The following is a 23,166-nucleotide window of genomic DNA, read 5'->3' as shown; positions in this document are numbered from 1 at the left end:
AATTTTACTGCTTTATCCTGACATAACTCATCCTGGAATTACTATACCGCACACCAGCTGAAAAAACACTACAAAAAATTGGAATTAGCTACGAACATCATCGTTAAACTATCGCTACATCACTCCTAGCTGACATAATTTCTTGATAATTTATATCTAAATAGTTAGCTATAAAATTTATTCGTCACTAATTTTTATTTTTTCAGTAGTGAAAAAAAAACACGTTTTAAAAATAACCTTTGCAAATGATATCGTTCCTCCACAATGCAAGGAAGTATACCTAAGAAGACAAACTTGATGGGGGAAAAAAGATAAGATGAAAAGTGTAAGGAAATTTGTTTGGCATTCAAGTTGGAAGTGGTTTCCTCTCCTTTTCAAATATCATGTGTCAAGATTATACGTATGCTTTCTCTCTCGCTTCTCCATCCAATTTAACAAGATTCCCACCGAAAAAAAAAGCTTATCAAAACATAAAGTTAAGGACTAGGGCATGACTTCTCTCGCGACGCATGTTGCTAATGTGCGTCAGCCATGGGCAAAAGTGCTCGTGTACCATCCCAGAAGGCTCTAATGGCATTGATGAACCAACCTACAAACTCAAGAGGATTGAATCAAGCTAAGAAAGGATAAGTACCAGCAGAAAATAGTGAAGAAGGAAGCAAAAGCCAGACCCAAAATGTGATAGAAACACCAGAAGTTGAAATCAATGAAATAGTATCCCAAGCTACAGTAATCAATGCAACAGTGAATGTTAATGAGAAATCATGGACTAATATGGGCAAAGGAGCAAGCAATAGCCGAAGACTATCTTGGGCTGGTGAAGTCGAAGAAATGGAGGAATTGAAGAAGAAAAGACCAATTTGGGACAATTTCAACATAGGGAAAATCTTAAATACATGTTTCAAGCTGGATTATGTCTCGCCAAAGAAGCTAGGTGAGTCTACAATATGTGAAATTAAAACAGATGACATTAGCTCGGAGATTAACTATTGGAAAAATGTAGTAGTATGTTATGTATTGGGGGAACATCCCCCTTTCTCTGTGCTAAATGGTTATATTCAACGTTTATGGGCAAAATATGGGATTAACAAAATTTCTGTGCTAAAAAATGATATAGTGATAGTTCGATTTGATACGGAAATTAGGAAGAATGAAGTCATTCAATGTGGAATCTACCACTTTAATAGCAAATAATTCATATTGAAGGCTTGGTCACCAGATATGAATTTTACAAGAAAGGAGTTACTTACAGTGTCCATTTGGGTGAAGATGTCAGGGTTGGATTTTAAGTATTGGATCCTTAAAGGGCTAAGCAAGATAGGTAGCCTGATTGGAAGGCCTATAATGGTAGATAAAAACACGGAGAAGAAGACTGGTTTGAACTTTGCCAGACTTCGCGCTCACTAGGGTGTTCAGACTCCGGAGGGGCTCCTACAGTCCAAGCGCTATCACAAGCCATTTTATGGCATAATAATTCAGGCCCCCGGCCTCTCATATATCACAAATCAGTACACATGTTGCGGCGCATAGCCCGATCCTATGATATCCTCACAATACAAGCCCTCGGCCTCACTCAGTCGAAAATCTCTCAACCCCCTCGGGCAACAGTAAAACATGATGCTCAGCCCAAAAATAACATTTAAAATATCAAAAACGAAGTAAATATGGCTGAGTTATGAAAACAGTAGAATACAACATGACTGAGTACAATTATGAAGTCAACACAGTCATACGAAGGTCCAAATATGACATTCAGTCCAAAACATGATAATACTTTCCAAAACACAATGATATCAAGCAGTTTTAAATCAAATACGCAACTTAACAGTCATACGGGATAGACTAAGTCACGATCCCCAACGATGCACGACCCCACGTTCGTCATCTAGCGTGTGTGTCACCCCAAAGTAGCACAACGATGTGAAATCCAGGGTTTCATACCCTCAGGACAACATTTACAATCATTACTTACCTCGATCCGGTCCAAACTCTAGCTCACGATGCCTTTGCCTCTTGACTCGGCCTTTGGATGCTCCAAATCTAATCAAAAACATATTTATAACATCAAAATATGCTAAGGGAACAAAGCCCACTCTAAAATAACCAATTTACATCGAAAAACTCAAAATTGGCCAAACCCGACCCCCGAGCTCACGTCTCGAATTCCGATAAAAATCACAAAACTAGAATCTTTACACTCTCACAAGTTCATACATACCAAATACATCAAAATCCGACCACAAACAACCCCTCAAATCCTTAAATCAAGGTATCCAATACCAAGCCCTAATCCTCCAATTTTAACCCTTAATTTCAATTAATTTCAAGCCTAATCAGTGAAACAAGCCCATATAAATATGTTTTAGTTCCAAAAATCTTACCTCCACAAAGTTCCCTTGAATTCCCTCTGCAAAATCTCCCAAAATGCTTCAATCCTGGATAAAAATGGTGCAAAACAACTCAAAATTCGCGAAGGGCGACTTATATACTTTCAGATCGAGGGATTCCGCACCTGCGACCCTTTTCACGCTTTTGCGCTAGTGCTTCTACGGTCAATCAACCGCTTCTGCGGTTTTCACTTTAGTCCCTTAGGGTCGCATCTGCGTCCAGGAACCGCACTTGCGATCCCGCAGATGCGCCCAATGCACTGCATCTGTGGTCAAGCTCCAACTTGCCAAACTCCACTTCTGCGGCGTCTATCACGATCCAACTTAGGATCATGACCGGCGCTTAGGAGCAAGTGCCCCTAAGTAAGCCTCATTGATATTTTACAGAAAAACGGACAGAGTTTTTCCTATTTTTGGACTATCCAAAAAAAAAAAATCTTGTCGCAAAAATCAACAACTAACATCCTAATATCAACAACCAACAATAAATTTATCCATTAACCAAAAAAGTCTCAACCATTATAATACACACACTAACAACCACAAATACTAATTTATCTCCAAATTCGATAAGGAAATGCAATACTCATCATAAGTCTATAATAATGAAAGAATACTCATGACACTAAAAGAATGACTATGGAGCGACTCTATGAGTTAAACAGAAAAGACGATAACAAAGAAATAAACTCTTCGCCCACGCGAATAAGTGCGGGGCTCACCAAAAACTATCAACTCGTATACTCTAATTAACGAAATCCTCGCTCGCGTCAACTGCTGTTTCTGTAAAAAAAAAAATAGCGGGGAGTGAGTCGCTAGCTCTGAGTAATAATATTTAACCACAACTATTTTTAATTGGGGACATGTCAGAAATCATGCTTGTATAATAATCACAAAATAAAATGCCCTTTTTAAAACGGTAATAATAATTAGTCCCATCATGTGTTTCCTGCAACAAAATCAATTTAACAATTCAATAATAAACTCTGTAAATACTGTGTCATATCAAATCTTTATATTTGGGAGGTTTCCAAGGAAGGATCATGTAATCTGTATCACTGTAAGGACCCCTTCGTAAAAGGAGTCAAATATAACTGTATGTCCATACTCGAGGGAAAACTGTAACTGTATGCTAGTTTTATCTTCACACTAGCGAGGGCTATAACTATAATCGGTAATCTGTAAATACAAGGTGCACCAGATCTAACGAACTTGCCGTTAGCTACGGAATCCTTCAAAGTCTACTCCCATTCATATTTTTCTTTGTAAACAGTAAATCTTCACATGGAAGAATTTTCAAAACAGTACATAGCATTTAAATTTTTATCAAATCATGTAATCCAATTTCGGTAACGGTAATCATATCTCTAGTAATAGTAAAACATGTCTAGTAACAGAGAACATTTTAAATAACTGTAAACATCTCAAGTAAACTATTCAGTACCATATCAAGTAAGAGACTTGTCCCACATGCAATTTCAAACATTCGGTAACATATTTTATTTTTAAAATAACGTATAAACCATGCAGGTTATGAAAACATAAATTGCGGTAAGATTACTACTCACAGTACTTGCGCCAAAATAACAAGCACGCCAGCTCGAGCACTCGTTCAACTCTTCAACTACCTATAATGTTACAAAATCAATCTTACATCAACTAGGTGAATTTCCAACATAATTGGTCCATTTCTATCACATTTAATCAATTCTCCGATATCCATTCCTCTGAAATATGACCCTTAATTCTCTCTTAATTAATTTAGTATCACTTAATTGGCTAGGAGTTGCATCTTGTTTTTTTAAAATATATTCTTATTATTTGATTGATACTAGTATATATAGAGGACAAGAAGAATTTCTTTTGTTTGACACAAAAACGGTACTCATATCCTTATGTAGCAGTTTACAAGCACTACTAACTTGCATAGTAAAGTGCTCAGTATAAACTGATAGGTTCTTTGTTCAATCTAATAGGAATTCCATGATTGTCCTATATTGAAACACCTTAAGAATCCTTTGTTATCTTTACCCTAAATTACAAATCAATAACTAATAATAGGCTAGGTATTGAATAAAGGAAATATTAGATAAATTACCAAGGAAAAAGGGGATTAAATTACTTAGCTTGTTCTCCTCCATTCCAAAAATTCCTTCATTAGAAAGAAGTAAACTATCTTCTTTTGTTGCCTCTGATCACTTCTGACGAATTTCAATTGCTTCATACCCATACCCTTTTGCTTTAGGTTAGTTACGTAGTGAACTTTGGCACTAATTCTTCTCTTATTTTCCTTAAGGCTTGATATTAGCTTCTTTTTTTTTTGTTTGAGGAGCTTTTATCCTCCATCCCTCCTACTCTCATTCCTTTTTCTTTGAGATTGCAAGGAATTAAAATATTAACCCTTTCCAATCTCTATAAGATGCCCTACCGTAGTTATCTTTTGGGCTTCGGCTCTTTAATGTTTTTTTTTTAATTTATGTACTTAAAAATTACGCGTGTACCCTTATAATGTAAGGTATTATATTATCCCCACCTTATGAAATTCGGTACCCGAATTTTAAAATAAGTACATCCCTATTGTCCTAAACAAGTGAGGATACTTTGCTTGTATATCTTCTTCTACCTCCCAAGTGGATTCCTCGGTGATACAATTTTTCCACAAGAATTTAACGAATATAATTTCTTTTTGACCGTAGTTGTCATACTTGACTATCGATAATAACTAATGACTCCTCCTCATAAGATACATTTTGATCAAGCAGCATAATCAGTGTTTCATATGGTTGAGAGGAGTTTGTATACATTTCTTAGCATAGAGACATGAAATGTTGGACGAATAAAAGATAAGAAGGAAGTTCCAAACTATAAGCCACAACTCTCATTCGGCAGGTATCTTGTATAATTTTATAAATCTTGGATTCATCAACCCTATTTTTATAAATTGCATCACATCTTTCATAAGGATAGTTGTATGAACATTCTGTCTCCAATTGTGAAAATTAAGTCTCTTCTTCTCTTATCCGCATAAGAATTTTGTCAAACCATGAGCAATCGCGGTCTGATCAATTGGACCTTGTCAATAGCTTCTTGTACTAAGTCGAGTCCCAATAAGTTAGTCTCACCAGCTTCAAACCTTCCGATGAGAGAACGACATCTTCCACTATATAATACTTCATATGATGCCATCTAAACACCGGACTGGAAGCTATTGTTGTAAGCAAATTCAGCCAAAGGTAGATAAGCGTCCCAACTACCTCCAAACTCAAGAATACAATTTCTCAATATATCCCCCAAGATCTGTACAACACATTCGAACTTTGCGTTTGCGTGTGATAAAACTAGTACTAAGATCTACTCGTGTACCCAACATTAGGTTTTCAATCTATTAGAGGTAATGGACAATAGAGCTCTACTGAGTCAAATAATTTTCTGTTCATGTATATCTATGCATATTTTACCTCACTATAAGAGGTTTTAACTAGCGAGAAGCATGCCTACTTTGTAAGCCAATTTACAACTTTTCTACATATAATCATACCTCTAATGGTTTGAGTAATTTAGTCATATAATGTATTGTTCTATTGTATGTCCACTTCAAAATCTTGAGTTATTTCAGTGGGACTATGAGTTGCAAGTGCTTGCCTTAACGTACTGGCATGTCAACTAGTTAGAAACAAAGTTAACGAATTTTTTTCCTTCTTTCTTTTCCAACCAATCAATTTTTTTATAGTCATGGTGCATCTTATAGACCTGAGATATAAGTGTATCTAGAGTTGTGAGTTCCATCACGAATAGCTTGCCTCAACCCATATATATTTGTTATACATAATTAATTACCTAGTCCGAGAATACCCTCACTATTAACAATCATATCCTTGCTTTTACCAGTTGAAACTAATCTCTGTAATTAAACAATCGCTCATCCTCGTATTGGCTAGCCTTTATACACTCTACATCAGGCTTGACCAATAGCTAATAATGTCTTTGAATTCCTTTTTTCTTCACATTGAATCTAATACGCGTACCTTTTAGTCTATGCATATCTTGTCCAAAAGTATCTTTACAGGAGCTATATGTGCCAAATCACCCATAGTTTTTTTTTTTGCATAAGTTATAATATTTATCTTTTTCGAACAATACAAAACAGTACACTTACATCTTCAGTAGTTCCCTCTACTAGCATTGCTAAATATTTATATCACTTACATCTTCGTATAAATAGTGTCTTTAAATCTAAAAAGGAAATACCACTATGATTATCTCCACATCATGAGTGGCATAATATGACTTGAGCTTCTTCAATTTCCTTGAAGTTTAAGCTATCACACGACTATTCCGCATGAGAAAATATCCTAATCCTACCCTCAAAGTATTACAGAACATCGTAAATCCTCTAGAGCCTAACATTGGTGTGATTGTTAAACATGCCATGGGCTTCTGGAATCTCATTTTACATTCCTCCGTCCACTAAAATTTAGCGATTTCTTTGATGTTAACTTGGTGAGTGGTGGTGCTATTCTGAAAAAATCCTACACAAATACCGATAGTAGCCTGTCAAGCCAAAAGTAATCTCTGTAGGAGAAATGGGTCTTGGCCATTTATGAATTGTTTCTATCTTCTTAAAATCTACCAGTTTTTCCATTCTTAGATACCATGTGTCCTATGAATACCATCGAGTTCAGCTAAAATTTAAGAGCTTGAAAAAAAGGTTGGTTTTCCTGCAACTTCTTTGACATATTTTTTAAGTAATTCTCATGCTCTTCATGGTACGAGGATATACCAGAATATAGTAAGCAAAAACTATGATTTGTTTTTTTTTTCAAAAAAAAAAGTAAATTTAAACATCATATTCATTATATACATTAATGCAATTGGAGAATTGGCCAATCTAAAGGACATCACATGTAACTTATACGGTTTGTACCGAGTACTAGAGGCAACATCGAAATATCTTCCTTTCTTATTCTAAGCTAATGATAGCTAGACCAAAGATCAATGGCTTCTTGTAACTGATCAAACAAGTTATCTATACAAGACAAGGGATATTTGTTGTGTATTGTTATCTTATTTAAATTATTTGTAGCTGACCCATATTCTTAAAGACTCATCCCTTTTTTTCAAACAATATTGGTGTACCCCATAGTGCAACACTCGGTATGATAAAATATGTATTCAGTAGGTCTCTCAATTATTCAATTAGGTCTCTCAATTATTCAATTAGCTCTCTCAACTCTGTTGGTGCCATATGATATAGTTTACGTGTCAGGTATCAGCTCAATACCGAAGTCTATTTCTCATAAAGTAAATCTTAGGGATACATTAGGGAATCTCTCATTATGAATACCCTTTTTTTTTTCAAACTAAGCATTTCTTCTCCTGTGCCCCTTACGGTACCTATGAGATCCAAACAACCTTTCTTCTATAACCGTTAACTCAAAATATATAATTTGCTCGTATCTAAAACTTATAATCCCCTTTTTGGACAAAACCAGCTTTTAAAGTTCGCCAAACCTAATATTATTTCCATAGTAATCGAGGGTAGCATGGTAAAAAGATAATTAATCCATATCCATATGTACTTTGGAGTCAATCATATCAAGTACAACTTGGTTAGCTAGGGTTTCCTTCTCTTAAATTGAATCTTAAAAGTATTAAACACAAGTCTAACTACTATAAATTTTTCATTGATGTGGAAACCTGAAAAGGATCACTTAATAACTCAAACATTCTTGATTTTTAAATCTTCGATGCATATTAAAATTCATACTAAAAGATATTCTAATCTCGATCTTCTTATGTGAGTTCTTGCACGCCTATCATGTCCATATTTTCAATCTTTCTGGTAAATGCAACTGCTAAAGAAGAGGTTCAAGTCTTCATATATACAGTTACTATCTTATTTAAATAATTAACCAACCTTTCAACAAGCCTCTAAACTTAAGATGTTGCTTGCATATCCAGCTGAGAAAGTTTGGTGTTATATGCAAGTATACCCAACGTCTAAATCGATTTCTTAAATGATCTATCAAGCAAGTTCACGTCACAAACTGTCATGAAGGAAGTGATTCATAAATATTTTAGTGAAATTTATTCCCAAATTAGTTGTGTTGCTCTTGTTGGCATCTCTAAGAGTACAGTAGTTATTTATGTATTCCCTATGTTCTCTAGTCTAAAAGTTGCATGTTCCATAGACCTCTTCATGAAATATCCTATAGCTTATAACATGGTAAGTATTCTACTAAATTGATCTTTAAGGATCCTTTGAACTATCAGAAATAGTAAACTTAGTAGTTTCAACTTTAGGAACTTTATTAAGAATATTTTGTTGTTCCCCATAATCTTCTAGGTGCATGAGGACTTTAGAGCCCCTATTCTGTTGCTCATTCTTCTCATGTTTATCTATTATATCCATAAAGATCTCTTTCTTTTTGTGATAGCACTCCTCTATCGCTGTAGTGGACTAGTATAAATTTTTGAAATGAACCCTATTACGCATCTTACCAGAAAGAACCTCATACGACACAATGAACCTTTCACAGGTCTTGTATACTACTTATGTAGCATTTCTTTGCTTGGAGATGGCTGCATGTCCATTGGCGAAATTTGATGTCTTTGAAGTTTGAACCTCTAGCCAAATTTTACTATAGGCTAATTGGTCTAAACCATACACAAATAGGATAAGTAATGAGAGATTCAATTATCTGACCCTAATCACCACACGCGTACAGAGGACTAAGAAAGAAAGACAAGACACATCCTATCACGCCTTCGCAGAATCACGATTATGGGAATGGCCAGCTACATAATCATAATTGAGATTCTACTACCGACGTGTGCTCCATTAGTCACAAGAATTACCTAGGGATCTGATACCAACTTTGTCACGACCCAATTTAGGATCATGACCGGCGCTTAGGAGCAAGTGCCCCTAAGTAAGCCTCATTCATATTTTACAGAAAAACGGACAAAGTTTTTCCTATTTTTGGACTATCCAAAAAAACAATTCCTATCGCAAAAATCAACAACCAAACATCCTAATATCAACAACCAATAATAACTTTATCCATTAACCAAAACAAGTCTCAACCATTATAATACACCCACTAACAATCACAAATACTAATTTATCTCCAAATTCGATAAGAAAGTGCAATACTCATCATAAGTCTATAATAACGAAAGAATACTCATGACACTAAAAGAATGACTATGGAGCGACTCTATTAGTTAAATAGAAAAGACGATAACAAAGAAATAAACTCCTCGCCCACGCGAATAAGTGTGGGGCTTACCAGAAACTATCAACTCGTATACTCTAATTAATGAAATCCTTGCTCGCGTCAACTACTGTCTCTGTAAAAAAAAATAGCGGGGAGTGAGTCGCTAGCTCAATGAGTAATAATATTTAACCACAACCGTTTTTAATAGGGGACAAGTCAGAAATCATGTTTGTATAATAATCACAAAATAAAATGCCCTTTTTAAAACGGTAATAATAATCAGTCTCATCATGTGTTTCCTGCAACAAAATCAATTTAAAAATTAAATAATAAACTCGGTAAATACTGTGTCATATCAAATCTTTATATTTGGGAGGTTTCCAAGGAAGGATCATGTAATCTGTATCACTGTATGGACCCCTTCGTAAAAGGAGTCAAATATAACTGTAGGTCCCTACTCGAGGGAAAACTGTAACTGTATGCTAGTTCTATCTTCCCACTAGCGAGGGCTACAACCGTAATCGGTAATCTGTAAATACAAGGTGCACCAGGTCTAACGAACCCGCCGTTAGCTATGGAATCTTTCAAAGTCTCCTCCCATTCATATTTTTCTTTGTAAACAGTAAATCTTTACATGGAAAAAATTTCAAAACAGTACAGGGCATTTTAATTTTTATCAAATCATGTAATCCAATTTCGGTAACGGTAATCATATCTCTAGTAATAGTAAAACATGTCTAGTAATAGAGAACATATTAAATAACTGTAAACATCTCAAGTAAACTATTCAGTACCATATCAAGTAAGAGACTTGTCCCACGTGCAATTTCAAACATTCGATAACATATTTTATTTTCAAAATAATGTATAAACCATGCAGGTTATGAAAACACAAATTGCGGTAAGATTACTACTAACAGTACTCGCGCCAGCTCGAGCACTCGTTCAACTTCTTCAACTACCTATAATATTACAAAATCAATCTTGCATCAACTTCGTGAATTGCCAACATAATTGGTCCATTTCTATCACATTTAATCAATTCCTCGATGTGAGCACGTGATTTTTGCCCTATGAGAACTACTCCCAAAAATTCAAAATAAAATGGTTTTGTGTTGTTTGTGATTTATTTGTATTTTTGTCTGTGCATGTTTATTTCTACTTTAATTAAGAAAAATACAAAAATATGTGTTGCATGTGCATTTAGGATTTAATTTTACAATTTAGGACTTAATTAAACAATCAAGTTTGTTTTACAAAACGGAAAAGTCACAAAAAATATGTACTTTACATTTTTAGCATTTAATGTCCAAATTGTGTGATTGTCTTTGTATTTAATTTTGGGTGATAATTATTATTAAGGGTTAATTAATATTCTTTAAAGTTAATTTTGAGTTTTGGTAATTAGAAATCAAAAAGAAAAAAAAAAGAAAAATAAGGAACAAGAGAAGAAGAGTTAAAATCGGATTGGGCTGGTTTTTAAAAGAAATTTTCAGGCCCAATGTCACCCCAAATCAGCCCAATACCCGCCCCAATCCAGTCCGTCTCCAGCCTCAGCCAAAATGACGCCGTTTCAGGCATTTCAATCTGGACCGTTGAAATTAATTTGATCTAACGGTCTCAGGCTTCCCCCATAACCCGGACCATTTCACCCCGGATCGACCCCGCCCCAGTACTACTCCAAACGACACCGTCTCCTTTAAATGAATTGATCCAGGCCATTGATCGTGCTTGATCCAACGTCCAGGATTAAACCACCCCCTCTGTATATAAATCTAACCTCTCACCTCACACCCCCCTAAGCCATACCCCTGTTCATCGTCTCTTTCAGAGACAAACCAAACAACCCTCCAAACCCTAGCCACCCTGAAACCCCTTCGCCTGAAAGCCGGCGGCAACAACGCCGATGACCATGAAACTAACACCCCTAGAGCACCTAACCACCCTCTCCACGAATCCCTTAGTCGTTTTGCTCGAATCAGCCTGTAGCTTCTCGAATCTTCAATCGAAGATTCGAGCAAAACTTGAAACTACCCCAACCAGCCCCAAACTCATACCACGGCACCCCCTGACCACCCTCGTTACAGATCCATTAACCGTTTGCCTCGAATCAACCTCCAGCTTCTCGAATCTTCAATCGAAGATTCGGTCAGAACCTAAACCTATCCCAACCAGTCCCAAACTCATACCATACATCTCTATGACCTCCCTCGTCATCAAACCACCATTGGTTTGGTTCGAATCAGACCAGAACCGTTCGAACCCCAAATCGAACACCCAAGAACCCTGGAAAACCAAAGGTTGAAGTTTTTCCAAAGAAAAGAAATTTGGGTGTCCAGTGGACCTTAGTCGAAGTGTTCCAGTTGAGAACACTCGATTAAGGTTCGTTCGACCTCAAAAAAGGTCCGAGTCAGAGTCCAAGTCAGGATCGTCTAGTGTCCGAGTTCTTGAGGTATTTGTCCTTTCCCGTTGGTTCCGTTTTGTATGTGTTTATATCTGTTTATTTGTTTAGTTTAGTTTTATTGGTTTTTCAATTCTTTTTGTCGATTGATTCTGTCCTTCTTCAATGACCTTTTATTTGGTGGAACGTTTTCTTGTCATGGTCAATGTATGTGATAAACTATATAATCGATTTGAATGAGTGTCGTCGATTAGTTAAAGTTTTATTATGAATCCCTGTTTCTATCAATACGATTCGAATCACCTGTGTGCCTGTTCGATTCTTATTTGCTATTGATTGTATGTGTTGTAATTCGTGTAGTCGATTGGATAAGTGTCGTCGATTAGTTTTACATACTTGAATGCTAGAATAACCTGATTTGACTCATGCTGCTTCAATTTTGATTGAATAACCTGATAATAATTTGATTCGTACTGCTTCAATTCTGATTAAATCATTGTTTGAATTTAATTGTGAATTGGTTATAGCTGTAGTACTTTAGTGATCAGTTCAAAATCAGTTATTAGGTTTGTAACTTAGAAAACAGATCGATAAAGCTTAGGGCATGGCAGTAATACACAGGGGTTAATGGGGTAATTTAGGAATTGAAAAGTTTAAAAATGGCTAGTTTAAGTGGGCGACAGTAGGGTACTAAAGTACCATTAAACTAATACAATTGTTTAGTGATAATGGGGAACAAAACATAATGGTGGGGGGAAGGTTTAAAGGAAATGGATTAAGAAATAGGTGCCCATACCTATTTGAATTTAAATAAAGAAAAGACAAGGGTAGTGGGGAACAAATGAATTAAAAAGAGGGAAAACATAATATAGTGGGGTTTGAGAGATGATGGGCAGAATTAGTTTAAAAATTCTGCCTAAAGTGCTTTTGAGGGTTGAGAGGGCAGGTCTGTTTTGGTTATATATAGAGTCATTTTTAGGCAATAGAAGAGGTTTTTTTGGGGGGGACAGAGTTTAGGCTGGTTTTTGGGAGAGCAGAAAAATCAGTTTCGCTTTCGACCCTTTTTGGTCTGGTCTGGCTTTCTTTGAGGCATACTTTAGAAGAGAAAGTAATCGGAAAAGGGAGAGAAAGGAGTTCAAAGTTTAAACAGGTTTTGAGATGGTTTAAGATGAGTTTGGGTGTAGTGTTGTAGTAGTTTTTTCTGATTTCCTTTCGGAGGTCGTTGAGCTGTTGAAGTTTGAGTGTTCAGGTTTTAACTGGTTTCAAATCCACTTGGGTCTGCTGCATATGTCACTAGCTGTTGGTACCTACTGTTTGGTATTTGCAGTGGTTGTTTGTTGTCTGCTGTATTGTATTGCTACTGCTGTTGCTGATCCTCTTCTTCCTCTTCTTGTATTGTCAATACCAGGTACATATTTCGAGCCTATGTCGAATGTAGCTCCATCTGTTGGAAACATGAAATGACACTGAAGTTGAATATCTGTCGTAGTTCTATTTTGATAATTTTGTTATGTTAGGTAGTTCTCTGTATAGTGATTGAAATTGTAATAAAAATAGGGCTATTTTGAATGGTGAATCTAGGATTGTTAGCTTAAGGATTGTTAAACTAGTTAGAGAAGTGTGTTGAATCCGGAGTTAGCGGTTTATTTTGGTCTAGCTATTGTTATCAATGTAGTGGAATTTGGATCTGTATGAGGAATAGTTTTGCAATTGGACATTGAGTTAATAATCAACAGACGCCAGGGTGATAAGCAGTTCTAATAGTCTTCAGTAATCCATTTCTAAATTCATGATTCCTTTAAGTATTGAGTGTCGGTTTAATATTGTTAGTTTGAGTTAAAAATTACTGTTGCTCAAATCCAATCATGCTTCCCGTCAGATTTCCCTTTATAGTGATGATTAGGAACTCATTAATAGATAAGCAAGTAAGGTAATCTTCATGATCATCGAGTGCATGTTGAATAACTTGTAGCATCTCAGTGTATGTGTATTTAACTCGAGTTAAAACGGGGTCTGATTTAACAATTAAAGGCTTAACAGTCCACTAAGCGGACAATTTGGGCTTCAGTGTCCTTCTCAGACAGCCCATATTTCATATCCGTAGCAATTTGTCAAGGCAGGTTGGCCATTTCGTTCCTGGGCAGACCCTGAGGCCCGAAAACCGTGGAGAGTTTGACTTAGTTGGAAGTCATAGGTTCAAAGTAATAGCTCCTAAATAATGCTAATTAATTAGGATTTTTCTTTATTCTTAGAGATCAATAAATAAAAAATCATAGTCGCTTTAGGATATCCTTGAATAAAAAGGAGATGAGCCTCGCCGAATAAAAAATACAAAATTGCAGGGCCGTCAATAAATATTTGTTTTAAAATACTTAGACTTCGGGACGGACAGTTTAGCAAAAGTTCACGTCCTTCCCCAAAATGATAATACGCTAGTCGCTTTAGTTACGCCTTTAATAATTTACTTTCTTAAACTCGGGTGCACATTTATGTGACCCAAATCCAAATCTCAACGGAGTCGAAATGTGTCGATAACCACTGGCACATTGATGTGATGTGGTTCGAGATACGTTTTCACAACGTTGCAATTCTCTGTTAAAATAATAATAATAATAAAAGCAGTTAAAAGTTAAAATTTGCACATAGGTTCAACATGTATTAAAACCTGATAAATAAGCCGAATATGACAGTTAATCGACCGTGCTAGAACCACGGAACTCAAGAATGCCTAACACCTTCTCCCGGGTTAACATAATTCCTTACTCGGATTTCTGGTTCGCGGACTGTAATACATAGTCAATCTTTTCCTCGATTCGGGATTCAACCGGTGAATTGGGACACCATAAATCTCCCAAGTGGCGACTCTGAATTAAATAATAAATCCCGTTTCGATTGTCCTTTAATTGGAAAAACTCCCTCTGCGCCTTTGCGGGCGCAGGTGAAAAAGGAGGTGTGATAGCTCTGGCGACTCTGCTGGGGAGGTAACCCAGAATCTCTGGTTCAAGGTTCAGAATTCGAGCTTAGATAAATTGTTATATTTGGCTTTGTTTATTATCTGATTTTTACATGTTTGGGCCTAATGTGCTAAATGTTGCTTTTACCGCTTTGATATTATCTGAATTGTATATAAACTGTGTCGAAACCCTTCTCTTCTTACCTCCGGGGATGTGCTTGCTGGTTGAGACTCCCTATTCTGTTAGTGTCATACCTTGAAATAAGAAAGAGGCCGGACAAGTTACAAAGCCGGACGATCTCGCGGGTCCCCGGTACGTAGCCTCCTCCTTGACTCGAGTTGTCCGCTCGAGTACACAGTCTAGAACAAATACCCAGGTGATGAACCTAGAATAACTCAGCTTCATGCCGGATTCCTAGTAGGAACGTTTGTTTGCATCATGTGCATTTAACTTTGGAGGCTCAACACAGGGGTTGGGTCTGTCTAGGACAGGTGTACCAAAACGACAAAAGACCATCCTGATGCATCCAACTTGCTACCTGTGCATTTGTTTGCTTCGGACTTGCATGTTGACCGGCTTTTGAATACTTTGAGGAAAGAGAGATAGAGGTAGTTAATCGCCTGTTTCGAAAAAAAATCAATGTCCAAATAGCGTCGAAACTCTGTCGAATTTTTGAAAAACAAAAGTCTTGTTTATGAAAAATGGTTTCATTTGCCATCGAAAAGAGTCTTGTTTTCAAAAGAAGTTTGTTTTATCTACCCGAACTACGCCGGTTTGATTCTCACAGGGTGCGGGATACGTAGGCAACCCTCATCGGGTCCAACCTCCCCTTTACAAAAATGTTTAAAAATTTTAATTTTCGTCATAAATAAGTCGGGTGACGCCGCTTTTGTCAAAATAGCCGAATGTTCCCAAAAGGGACGCCGGAAGGCTGACTTTGCATAAACGGCCACTTGTTAGTCATTTTTGGATTTTTGGCCGGTTGACTCGCCCAGCTTTAAAATCTTCGTTCCCGAAGTGCTGAAAAGCCGTGTGCGGAACCGGATCTTCCTTTTAATCTGTGAAAAATTAAAAAATAGTCAATTTGTTGAGTTAAATAAATTTTATCACCTTAATAAATATGCAGGATGAGCACGATGCAAAATGAACCTTTTTTCAATAATGACTAAAACCCCTTTCAAGTTGCGGCTATGGTGGGATTGTTTAGGCGGTGAAGGGCATCAACAAATAGAGAGATTGCTTATGGAAAGGGACAGAATCAAGGGAAGAATCGACGATATCGGGCACTACATCACCATAAAGTGCCTAGCTTGTGAGGATATGTCCCGTACCACCTTCTTTGCTTCAATAACGATTTATGTCCACCAAATCATGGAAGATTTGAAAGAACTGCAAAGGGGCCTTGCACCAAATCCCGCGGCGAGGCCGAACGACGCCCCGCGGGCGCCAAAATTCAAAACTCTGAAACATTCATAGTTTGAGTCTATATTTTCCTTGTCTTAAGAGTCTATTGTCCGTCAGAGTTTGTATTTCCCTTTTTGGCATAAAATTTGCAGTCTGTATTGTCACACCTCCTTTTTCCGGCACCCACGGGGGTACAAAGGAGTTTTTCCAATTAAAGAACAATCGAAATGAGATTTGTTTATTTTATTCAGAGTCGCCACTTGGGAGATTTATGGTGTCCCAAGTCACCGGTCGAATCCCGAATCGAGGAAAAGATTGACTCTATTTAACAGTACGCGAACCAGAAATCCGGATAAGGAATTCTGTTAACCCGGGAGAAGGTGTTAGGCATTCCCGAGTTCCGTGGTTCTAGCACAGTCGCTCAACTGTTATATTTGGCTTATTTAACTGATTTTTAACAAGTAAGAACTTATATGCGAATTTTAACTTTGAACCGCTTTTATCAATTTTATTATTATTGTTATTATTTTACGGGGAATTGCAGCGTTGTGGAAATGCATCTCGAACCACGTCACAACCAGTGTACACGTGGTCGTCGGCACATTTCGAGGCCGGGCTTTGGATTTGGGCTGCATAAATGCACACCCGAGTTTAGGAAGGTAAGATTAATTAAGGCACATCCTAAGACTATCGTATCGTTATTTTTGGGAAGAGGCCGTGAAAATTCACTAGACGGCCAACTCCAAAGTCTGTCCGGTTATTGAGTCCTTTTATTGAGGGCCCCACAATTTGTGATTTACTGTGGCGAGGCACAACCTCCTTTATTTTAAGGACAATCCTAAAGTGACTACATTTTCTGTTTTTAGTTTGTCTCTAAAATAAAAGAGAAAAATCCTAGTTAATTACATGCTTGAAAAGGCCATCACTTATTTATCGAATTAAAGCAAAACGCAACCGGAAAATTACAATCAAACTTGCGTAAAAGAAGATTATTTCATACCCTATTCTATCAGCCAATACTACTAGAATTGAAATTATAAATAAAGACGGAATTGACAAACAATATATTTTCAAAAAAAAAGAAACTAATTATCCTATAACTAATTTGAACCCACCTTATTAGATAAAATGAGCCGATGGAACTAACTGTTTTCAAATACTTGAAACTAAGCTAACTTTAATTACTAATAATTACGAAAGTTTTCTTAAGCTTGATCATTAATTTAAATAACCTATGGTATTAGTGTTCTTAGCCTTACTATATTGAATCGCGCTTCAAATATATCAAACCTACGGATTATACGAAATTACTAACCAATTATATTTGCCTAATATCTACGGATATTTATTACTAAGAAAAAAAAATCACAAACTTCAAGTTACTTCTATTCCTATATTCGCGAGTTCAAAGCTAGATTTTACCAACCAATTAAATCGATTCACCACATTAACTAATTACCAATTTAGAGTTGGAAGTGATTCCGAAGCTACATTATTTTAAACATACGAATTAACAAAACTGAAACTGATAACTATGCAATCCTACGGAAATACGTCCAATAGTTCAACAATCTAACAATTCTGCTCAAATTAAACAGGCATACTGTATTGACATATATTCACGTCATGTTAAGGATCTTAGGTCCGTAATCTAACGTTATGCCCTATCTAGTTGCTAATCAATGATCTTACAAGAATAGTCTTAATACAACATGCCTCTACCGTTCATATAACTGGAAACACATAGCTAATATCTAACTAAAATACAATTATTCTATAATTAAATACAGAAATCTTCTGTCCATTTTATTTCAACTTTAATAATCAAACGTCGAGGTGATTCAAAGTAATGTACCTGATAATAGAACAAAAGAAGAAGGTGAGGATTAGTAGATCAGTAGCAGACAACAGCAACAATAACTAGCAAAGACCAACAGAAATAAACCAGTAACAGATTTAAACAGACCAGCAGAATTCCAGCAATACCAATAACAACACAAACACCCAGTAATTGAACAAACTGAGTTCGGATAAAGTCAGAAGCAGAATCAATGGAATGCCAAATATATTTAACAATCAAAAGGACAAAAACCAGTGTTTGGAACCTATATTCTGCATAGGACTCAATGGAATAGTATCTTTTGCCCTTAAACTCTCTCTTTAAACTGATTCAAAACCCAAAATCTCCTCCCAGATTCCTTTTTCCTCTCTTTTTTCTTAGTTTTCTTTCTGCAAATCTCTCTCTCCTTCTCTTCAAGGTTTTTTAAAGTCCGTCCCTTTTTTAACTCCCCTCCAACACTTTTTATACAAGTCTGCCCGACCCCCTTTTTTATTCAAATCAGAATTTCCACTAAAATCTGATTTTTTCACTTTAAATCCCACTAAGGCAATCTTTTCCTTATTATTAGCCCCCATTCCCTTTTGTTCCCCATTAGTGTATTAATTAATATTCCACTAACAAAGCACTAATATTAAAATATAATCCTAACTATTTCATTCCTAAATCAGCCCTGAAAACCCCTTAATATTACTGCCTCCTAATACAACTATTCAACAGTATTAAAATCTTAATTCTGAAATCTGTTTAACTATCAATTAACCAAAACTGACTTGATTACAGCTATAACCAATTCAGCTAGTACTTTAAGGCAGAAAATACATCAAATATAAAGGTTCCAGGGATTCAGAACAATGCTCATAATCAAAACAGAATCTGAATTAATCGGATAACTAACAATTTGAAAACTATAACAACAGAATGCTGAATGATTCAAACTATACGAATGACCTAATCAACGAAGTTTAATTAGTCGATTACATATTACAACTGGCACTGAACAAATCAGCAACAACAAAAATAGGCAATTCGGGTAATTTCAGTGTTATTGACAAAATCATAGATTAACTGGAAACTAACTAATCGACGCAACTTATTAATCGATTACACACATAATAATTACAGCAAACATAAACAAATGACAGATTTGGACCAAAATAAAAAGGTCTATTGAAGATGAAACAGAATTAATTAAAAGAAAAGTAGAAAAATCACACAAACTACTAAAACAGGCAACGAGATACACATAGAATACATGGACAGAAAGAAAGAAAGGAAAATACCTCTGAATCTTAAAAACAAAAATGACCCAGTCTCGAACCGGACTTGACCTCTTTGAGGTCGAACGGACTTTAATCGAAGTATTCTCAACTGAGAATACCTCGATTAAGGTCTATTAGACCCCAACCCTTCATTTAATCGGACAGACCCCAAGGTTTTGGATTTTTTAGGGTTCATACAGTCGATTTGGGGCTTGATGGTTTCTGGTTAGATTCGAACCAAACCAAGCTTGGTTTGGTTACAAGTGAGGTCAAGGGAGTAACTGGTATGAATTTGGGGTAGGTTGGGGTAGGTTTAGGTTCTGCTCGAATCTTCGATTGAAGATTCGAGAAGCTGTAGGGTGATTCGAGGTGAACAACCAACAGATCTGTAACGAGGGTGGTTAGGGGGTGCCTTGGGGTGAGTTTGGGGTTGGTTGGTGTAGGTTTCCGTTTGGCTCGAATCTTCAAATGAAGATTTGAGAAGATGGGGGATGATTCGAACCACACGAGTAACATATTTGGAACGGGGGTGGTCAGATGGTCTTAAGGTGTTAAGGTGGTGGCCAGCGGTGTTGTTGCCGCGGGTTTCAGGCGAAGGGGTTCTAGGGCGACTAGGGTTTGGGGGGCATCGTCTCTGAGACGATGATGAACAGAAAGACGAAGGGGGGTGTTTGGTTTGGGGTGTGGGGTGAGATTGAGGGCTTATATACAAAGGGGAGGGATGGATCCTGGCCGTTGGATCATGTGAGATTGATGGCCAGGATCTCTTCACTTAAGGGAACGGTGCCGTTTTGTTTAAACAGGGGGTTTTGGGTTGGTCTCAGACGGGAGTGGGTCGGGTCATGAGGGAAGGCCTGGGAGCCATTAGATCAAAAGCAATGAACGGTCCCGATTAAATACAATCTTACGGCGTCGTTTGGTTTAATGAAAGAACTAAACTGGACCGTTAGATTTATTTGATCAACGGTCCAGATGGAAAATGCCAATACGGCGTCGTTTGGTTGTCTTTTGAGATTAACTGGACGGGCACCATCAAAACGACGTAGCTCTTGCCCTATACTACGTCGTTTGATGGTCTTTTGGGTTGACAGACCTGGGCCGGGTGGGCGTGTGACTTTTGGGCTTGAACTCTCTTTTTTAAAATTGGCCCAGTCCGAATTTACTTCATTTTATTGAACTCTTTTCCTTTTCCTTCTTTAATTTAATTTAAAAACAATTCCTAATTAAATTGTAAAATCAAAAATAAAACTATACAAATATTAATTAACACTTACGACAATTAACACACAAATTAAAATCTTAAAATAAAATCACACAATGACAACAAATAGAATAAAACGCATATTTTTTGTGATCTTCTTTTTCAGAGCCAAATGACGGTTTAATTAATTCTTAAATGTATAATTAAATCCTAAATATGCATACGACATGTATTTTTCTTTTGTATTTTTCAATTAACTACAACAAGGTAAACATTTGCAGACAAAACACAAATAATTATCCAAAATGCCACGCAAATCCTAAAAATTGTACACCAAGAGAATTTTGTTTTATTTTTTGATTTCTTTTGGAGTAGTTTTCGTGAAGCAAAAATCACGTGCTCACAGATGCCCCTCTTTGTCCGAAAACACGAAGGGTTTTCGTGCAAAGATAAAGTGAGCGGATACGAGCGATTTTTGCCCGTTGGAATACTCCGTGTGAAGCATTTTTTGAAAATAGATTTAACCGAACCTTTACTTCAAAGGTTTCCTACATATCCCTGGCTAGAAGGGAATCAGGTTAATGTAGTTCAGGAAGTTTTGGTAGCTGGGACTACCATGGAACTGCAATTTTGTTGTTACTGCTGCTGCATGCTGTTGCTACTGCTTACCGATCTCCTTATTACACCGTGCCAAAAGAAAACTAGAAGTTAGACTAAACTAGGAATTACAAAATCTTATCTATCTTCCATTTGCTCTAGTTGCCTTGCTTTCTTGCCGGCTTGTGTTTCATCTAGTGCTTTTCTTTCGAAAACTGCTGGGGATGACACTGGCCTTTTGCCTTTCTGAACACAAGTTTTATCATTTCGCTCCGTCTGCTGGGGACACTGCTTCCTACGTTGGAGCTTGTTATGCTGGGGATTTTTATTGTAACCATCCTCATTACTGACTTATGATTTGATCTTGAAATTTATTCCTCTATTCTGCAGGCGGGGACGCTCCTGACTCCAACTTGACTTTTGAAAGATGACACAACCTCCATTCTCCAGGCTGGGTCCTGACTTCTTCAACTTAAAAAATATAACAACCTCCATTCTACAGGCGGGCTCCTGACTTCTTCAACTTAAAAATATAACAATCTCCGTTCTACAAGCGGGCTCCTGACTTCAACAACAACTTAAAAATAATTCAGCCTCCATTCTCCAGGCGAGCTCCTGACTTCAACAATTTCTTAAAAATAACACCTCCATTCTCCAGGCGGGCTCCTGACTTCAACAATTTCTTAAAAATAACACCTCCATTCTCCAGGCGGGCTCCTGACTTCTTCAACTTAAAAATATAACAACCTCCGTTCTACAGGCGGGCTCGTGACTTCAACAACAACTTAAAAATAATTCAGCCTCCATTCTCCAGGCGGGCTCCTGACTTCAACAATTTCTTAAAAATAACACCTCCATTCTCCAAGCGGGCTCCTGACTTCAACAATTTCTTAAAAATAACACCTCCATTCTCCAGGCGGGCTCCTGACTTCTTCAACTTAAAAATATAACAACCTCCGTTCTACAGGCGGGCTCGTGACTTCAACAACAACTTAAAAATAATTCAGCCTCCATTCTCCAGGCGGGCTCCTGACTTCTTCAGCAACTTTGAAATAAATCAGCCTCCATTCTCCAGGCGGGCTACTGACTTCTTCAATTTCTTAAAAATAACACCTCCATTCTCTAGGCGGGCTTCTGACTTCTTCAATTTCTTAAAAATAACACCTTCATTCTCCAGGCGGGCTCCTGACTTCAACAATTTCTTAAAAATAACACCTCCATTCTCTAGACGGGCTTCTGTCTTCTTCAACTTCTTAAAAATAACACCTCCATTCTCCGGGCGGGCTCCTGACTTCTTCAATTGCTTCCTTCAAAACTGGTATTTTATTCCTCTGAAAAACTGCTGGGGATAATACCGATATTTTATTTCATTAATATGTCATTTTCCTTCTTCAAATACTATTTCCTTCAAAGCTGGTGCTTTCACTTCCCTGAAATCTGCCAGGAATAACACTGCTGGGGAATTATCTTCCTCTTTTTAACAATGGTGGGGATCATATTGATTCAAAGGTCATTGCTTTTACACTTTTGGGTTATCTTGCTTCTTCCAAGATTGCTTTTCTTTTAAAACTTGTATCTCCCTTCTCGTATACTGCTGGGGATTTTACCTCCTTCAAAACTTGTGTTATCTTCTCTCTTTCCCAAATGGCTATCTGATTTCAACAAAATTTTCGTAATGAGAGAAAATTTTCTGCCCCAGTTTGATAATCTTCCTTGTGACCCTGTCTTCCTGCTGTCAATAATATTTCCTTTCCCTGCTTTAAATCAAAGAAAAATTTGTTAGTTTAAAACGGGGCGAGTGGTCGTGCCACTTCTGCTGGGGATGGTTTTTCCTTTTCTTTTCCCCGCTTTGAATCAAAAAAATTTGCTAGTTTAAAACGGGGCGAGTGGTCGTGCCACTTCT

The sequence above is a fragment of the Nicotiana tabacum genome, chromosome 16 (assembly GCF_000715075.1).
Source record: "Nicotiana tabacum cultivar K326 chromosome 16, ASM71507v2, whole genome shotgun sequence".
Classification (NCBI taxonomy): Eukaryota; Viridiplantae; Streptophyta; class Magnoliopsida; order Solanales; family Solanaceae; genus Nicotiana; species Nicotiana tabacum.
The sequence above is the reverse complement of the archived record's forward strand: the minus strand, read 5'-3'. Positions refer to the sequence as shown.